This window comes from Podarcis bocagei (assembly GCF_964188305.1).
Source record: "Podarcis bocagei genome assembly, chromosome: 16".
NCBI classification, from domain to species: domain Eukaryota; kingdom Metazoa; phylum Chordata; class Lepidosauria; order Squamata; family Lacertidae; genus Podarcis; species Podarcis bocagei.
In genome coordinates, this window is record NC_138142.1 from 37,027,196 (window position 1) to 37,032,421 (window position 5,226).

Sequence of the window (5,226 nt, forward strand, 5' to 3'; positions counted from 1 at the left end):
GAGGGAGTTCCTCTTACATTGGAATGGTAGCATATGCGGGAGAAAATCCATCTCTTTGGCCTCATCTGCACTGTCTCAAAACAGCTGGTTGGATGACATGTCAATTTATGCAAAGCAAAAATCCAACTTTCTGCTTTGCCTGGTGGCATGCTTTTAACAAATCATAGTTCCACTGTTATTTCATCCCCGCCGCCTTCAAAGCCCCACCAATCCATGTCACAAAACCTCACCCCTCTGCCCCTTATTTGCCTTTTAGTCTCACTGCTGTTCCCTTTGGAAGAAGAAGAAGGAGAAGGAGAAGGAGAAGGAGAAGGAGAAGGAGAAGGAGAAGAAGAAGAAGAAGAAGAAGAAGAAGAAGAAGAAGAAGAAGAAGAAGAGTTTGGGTTGGATATCCTGCTTTATCGCTACCCTAAGGAGTCTCAAAGCGGCTAACATCCTCCTTTCCCTTCCTCCCCCCCCGACGAACACTCTGTGAGGTGAGTGGGGCTGTGAGACTTCAAAGAAGTGTGACTAGCCCAAGGTCACCCAGCAGCTGCATGTGGAAGAGCGGAGACATGAACCCGGTTTCCCAGATTACGAGTCCACCGCTCTTAACCACTACACCACGCTGGCTCCCTGGATTTCTGCTACTCAGTCAATCCCCACCTACATGCTTGCCTTCTTATCAGGAACCAGTCCAGGTGGTGGTAGTGCTTGCCAACCTTCCTTCTCCTTAGTCTCAGTGTTGCCCTTCTAATACTCAGCAGAGAGGAGGGTGGGGACCAGTGGCGTAGTGTGGGTTGTCAGCACCTGGGGCAAGGCAAGTAATTTGCGCCCCCTAACCCATGGATTTGCGACCCCTAACCCGTGGATTTGCGCCCCCTAACCCTAACCCCCAGATGTTGCGCCCGGTGCGGCCGGCCCCCCCTGCACCCCCCCACGCTACGCCACTGGTGGGGACTAAACTAGAGTTAGCTGGTTCTGCTTGTTCTTAGTTCAGGCTCCCACTCCTGTAATGCCAGTTTCAGTGGATACCAGTCACCACTGATAAGCCACCACCTTATCAGAAAAATCCATTTTTTTCCAAGTCTGTTGTGGGCAGGAGTGCCAACTTGATGCCATGACCATGGGTGCCCAGGGCCATGGGTGCCATGCAGTGTGGGGCTCAGCTCCTTCATGAGGAATTTTGGAGCTGCTTGGGCACCCAGGGCCCCAGGGAATTGACACCTATGGTTGTGGGAGAGCACCAAACCAACCTTAATTGAACTGCTGGATTTTCATGGGATGTGATTGAATCCTGTCTAACTAGGGACCCTCTGTTTGTTCAACCTGACTTGGCCCAAGATAAAGATACAGTAGGCATGAGCTAGGGACGCGGGTGGCTCTGTGGTCTAAACCACTGAGCCTCTTGGGCTTGCTGATCAGAAGGTTGGTGGTTCGAATCCCCATGACAGGGTGAGCTCCCATTGCTCGGTCCCAGCTCCTGCCAATCTAGCAGTTCAAAAGCACGCCCCAAAGTGAAAGTAGATAAATAGGTACCACTCTGGAGGGAAGGCAAACATCGTCTCCGTGCATTGCTCTGGTTTCGGTGTTCCGTTGCACCAGAAGTGGCTTAGTCATGCTGGCCACATGACCTGGAAAAACTTTCTGCGGACAAATGCTGGCTCCCTCGGCCTGTAAAGCGAGATGAGTGCTAGAACCCTAGAGTCATCTGCAACTGGACTTAACTGTCAGGGGTCCTTTACCTTTTTACCTTTCTAGGCATGAGCTAGAACTTATTCCCTCTCTCAAGGGAAGGGATTGGCATTGAGGCTATCAGAAGTGAGCGAGCAGAAGGGTTAGTTCTGTGGTCTGGTATCTTGTCCATCTTGGCAGATTTAGGAACCATAAAAGGAGCTAGTTCTTCAATGAATAAACTTGGGAATCTGCTGCCAAAATATGTGATGACAATGGCCACCAGCATAAGGGGGTTAGTTGTGCTTGTCATAGAACAGGGGTAGGTAATGTGTTGCCCCCCCTCCCAGATGTTGTGGGGCTCCAAACCCCTTCATCTCTGACCTTTGGACCAGCAACCTTTGGAAGATGCCACACTGGTTACCTTGCGACAGAGGATGAAGTGAAAGGAAGGAGAAGAAAACTGAACAGAATCATTCTATGATATGCTGAACATTTTAATGAGAAAATGAAGGAAGGAGTCAGTGGAAATGACTCAGGGCAGATGGAGATAAATGCAACAGGGAACACTGAAAAAACAATAATCAGACATGTTGCCTACTGAGCTAGACACCACAAAGACAAAGCTGATAAATCATTGTAGGCTAAGCCAACAGGGTTGACCACCAGTCTTCACTTTGGCCATGTTGACTTAGTATCTTTCATAGTTGAAGTAGCTGTGGTAGAGGATCCTGGTTCATCAGTAATGGGTGGAATAGAAGGTGATAGGTGTGGCTGGGAAACAGGAGCCTGCTCTTAAGATAAGCATGCCAAGATAGGAAAAAACTCAAAGGAGTAAAGTAAAAGCAGCATCTGGATTGGTAAGAGAAGTGCTGAGGCCTCACAAATCCCACAGGTTCCACAGTGGGGATTCTGGAGCACTCAGCATTTCTGAATACCATGTTCATTCATTCAGCCAAGCGTCAGAATCTTGAGTTTTCTTTCTTGGATGTTCCGTCAATGTTGTGTCTCGGATTTACATGGCCAGCCTTTTCCTTGGTAGGAAGCTCGGCCAAAAGGGACACAAACCCTTATGACACGGTACCCTGGAGGACACGGCAGACCAGGATAGCAGGGGATGCACCCTGTGATGGGGCGATACCCCCGAGGACATCCCCAACTCCGGCCAGGAAACTGTGGACGTTGTGGGTAGCAGCCTGGATACTGATAAGAGAAGGAGTCAAGGCTGGAGAATGCTTCCATTTCTGGCTCATAGAAGTCTTCCAACAACATACTGTCATTCAGGAAAGACATGTTGGAGCAGGGAGGGTAGATCTGAAATGACATTTGGATGCAGCAATTATAATCTACTTTTTATTGGATTAAAACAGACATAGACCCAGGTGCCGAATCCAGGCACCTCTACCTAGCTCCCAGAACTCTTCCCAAGTCACAGATCCTTCTTGACAGCCGCACCCCTTCCTCTGCACAATTCACAACTGACCCTGACCCTGCTTCAAGTCCCTTTTTTTGGCCTGCCTGAAAGGTGTTCTTGAAATCTGTCAAATCCTCTCACTTGTCTGCAAGGAAGAGACAGAGGAGTGTGCAATTGCATGCAGAAATTTGCCCACTGCAGAAAAGGTGTCATTTACATTTATTACTCCTCCCTCTTTTGTCTCTGGCATCTCCCACCATTGGCTATATGTCTATCAGAGAGAGGGGTAGGAAGAGAGAAAATTGGCCCAAGCTCCTGATCTTAGTTGTACATCTGACCAAAGGCTCATCCAGTCTAGCATCCTGTTCTCACAGTGGCCAGTGAGAGGACCCAATGGGAAGACCATAAAGAGGACCTTGTTGAAACAGCACTCTCTACATTGCTGTTTCCCAGCACTGGCATTCAGAGGCTTCCCTGCTTCTGAAACTGGGATCTATCATAGGCAACCTGGTATAGCAAGGACACTGTTGCCTAAATCTGCAACTGATCTCCCTTGTGGTGGGATTCCATGGCAAGAATGAATGCCTCTGCAATACACTGCACCCACCATCTCAAAGCTTGTTGCTTTCCTTCTACTGAATCTCTTCCATTGCATGATGAGAATGTGCCCACTTGAGGAAGGGGCCATAGCTCAGTGGCTGAGCATCTGCTTTGCATGCAGAAACTCCTAGTTTCAATCCCCAGGATCTCCAGGTAGGGCAGGAAGAGCTATTGAATTCCCATAACTCAAGAGGCTGATCATATTATTTTTTTCCATGCAGAAGGTTCCACATTCAACCACCAGCACCTGCTGATAGGATAGGGAAGGGCCCGGTCTGAAATCCTGGAGAACACTTGTCGGTGAATGTAGACAGTACTGAGCTATGTTGACCAGCAATCTGACTCTGTAGAGGAGAGCCCCCTCTGTTCCGTTTGAGCCCCCCAAATTCCCAAAAATTTTCTCTGTAGGAAATATTTTTTGGGTAGGTTGTATCTCCAAACAATTTCAGCTACGCCAAATTACAAACTTTTTTCTTATGAAGACTAGAACACCCATGAAATGATGTTCATGAGAGGCATCTGAACACAAACCACAGTTCAACTGAAACACTCATTTTGAATATTCCTCCAGAATTTTGTGCAGGGGAAAAGTTGAACATTTATCACAACATTTCACTCTGGGTAAGATTTAGTGGTGAGAAGAAAAAAAATATCAAGTTAGTCTGATAATTAACAATCTACAAAGAGAAGTATTTCTATCATAAGAAACCCACAAACAGGGAACAATTTACCTGGCTTCCTGCTGGATCCGAAGAGATACTTTCAGAATATCAGATGCTTCTGGAGCAATCTGTTGGGAGACATCCCTTTTTATACGGTTTGTTGGCGTGCATAGAGGAAATAACTCTTGCTCAATTCCAGGAAATAAAAATTAATCGTTAGATCTTTAATTGTCAGCTGTTTCATTGAAGCGCCCTAATTATTTTGACTTCCCTGTTTAACGCTGTGTTTTTCACCTATCCTTCTCTTTGCAAAGGAAACAGGTAAACAGTGTGGGCTGGTGGTGTGGGAAGGGTGTCTGAGATTACTCGATACAGCTGGCATTCCATATCAGCTGAACGCAATGGAGCTTACTTCCAAGTAGACACATGAGGATTGTGCTAAAAGTTTGTTTTTGAATACATTGAAGAAGATTTTCAGTGATGGGGAACTAAGGGTTGCTAGATTCTGAACCCTATCACCCTTGACCTTTGGTCCTGCTGGCTGGTGCTGATGTGACATTTATTTAGCAAAATTGCTAAATTGTTTAATCAAAAAGTCCTGTAAGTAGCATAGAAATAAAATAGTAAATCAAAACTCTGCTAAAATCCATAAACTACTGAGAAAAGAAATGCAAACAATGCTATTATCATTAACATGCAAATTCAATAAATACAAATTGCAAAAAAGAAGAAATATAGATAACTTACACAACTTTGTAGGCTTGCTGAAATTAAAATGTATTCTTCTTGTAAACTACTGGGTTTTTTAAATAAAACAAACAAACAAACAATGAATGCTTCTTTAAAACATATGTTTTTACAATGTCGTATATATACCAATTGCGGGGAGAAATATGA

The 5,226-nt window shown here is 45.8% G+C and overlaps 1 long non-coding RNA gene across 1 annotated transcript; it reads right to left on the reverse strand.

Annotated features, from left to right (window-relative positions):
* Positions 1 to 2,129: 2,129 nt before the first annotated feature.
* On the reverse strand, positions 2,130 to 4,637 carry LOC308575652. Its single transcript, XR_014002904.1, has 2 exons — positions 4,399 to 4,637; positions 2,130 to 2,967 (listed from the first exon to the last, which is right to left on the reverse strand). It is a non-coding gene; the product is annotated as an uncharacterized lncRNA (long non-coding RNA).
* Positions 4,638 to 5,226: the final 589 nt, after the last annotated feature.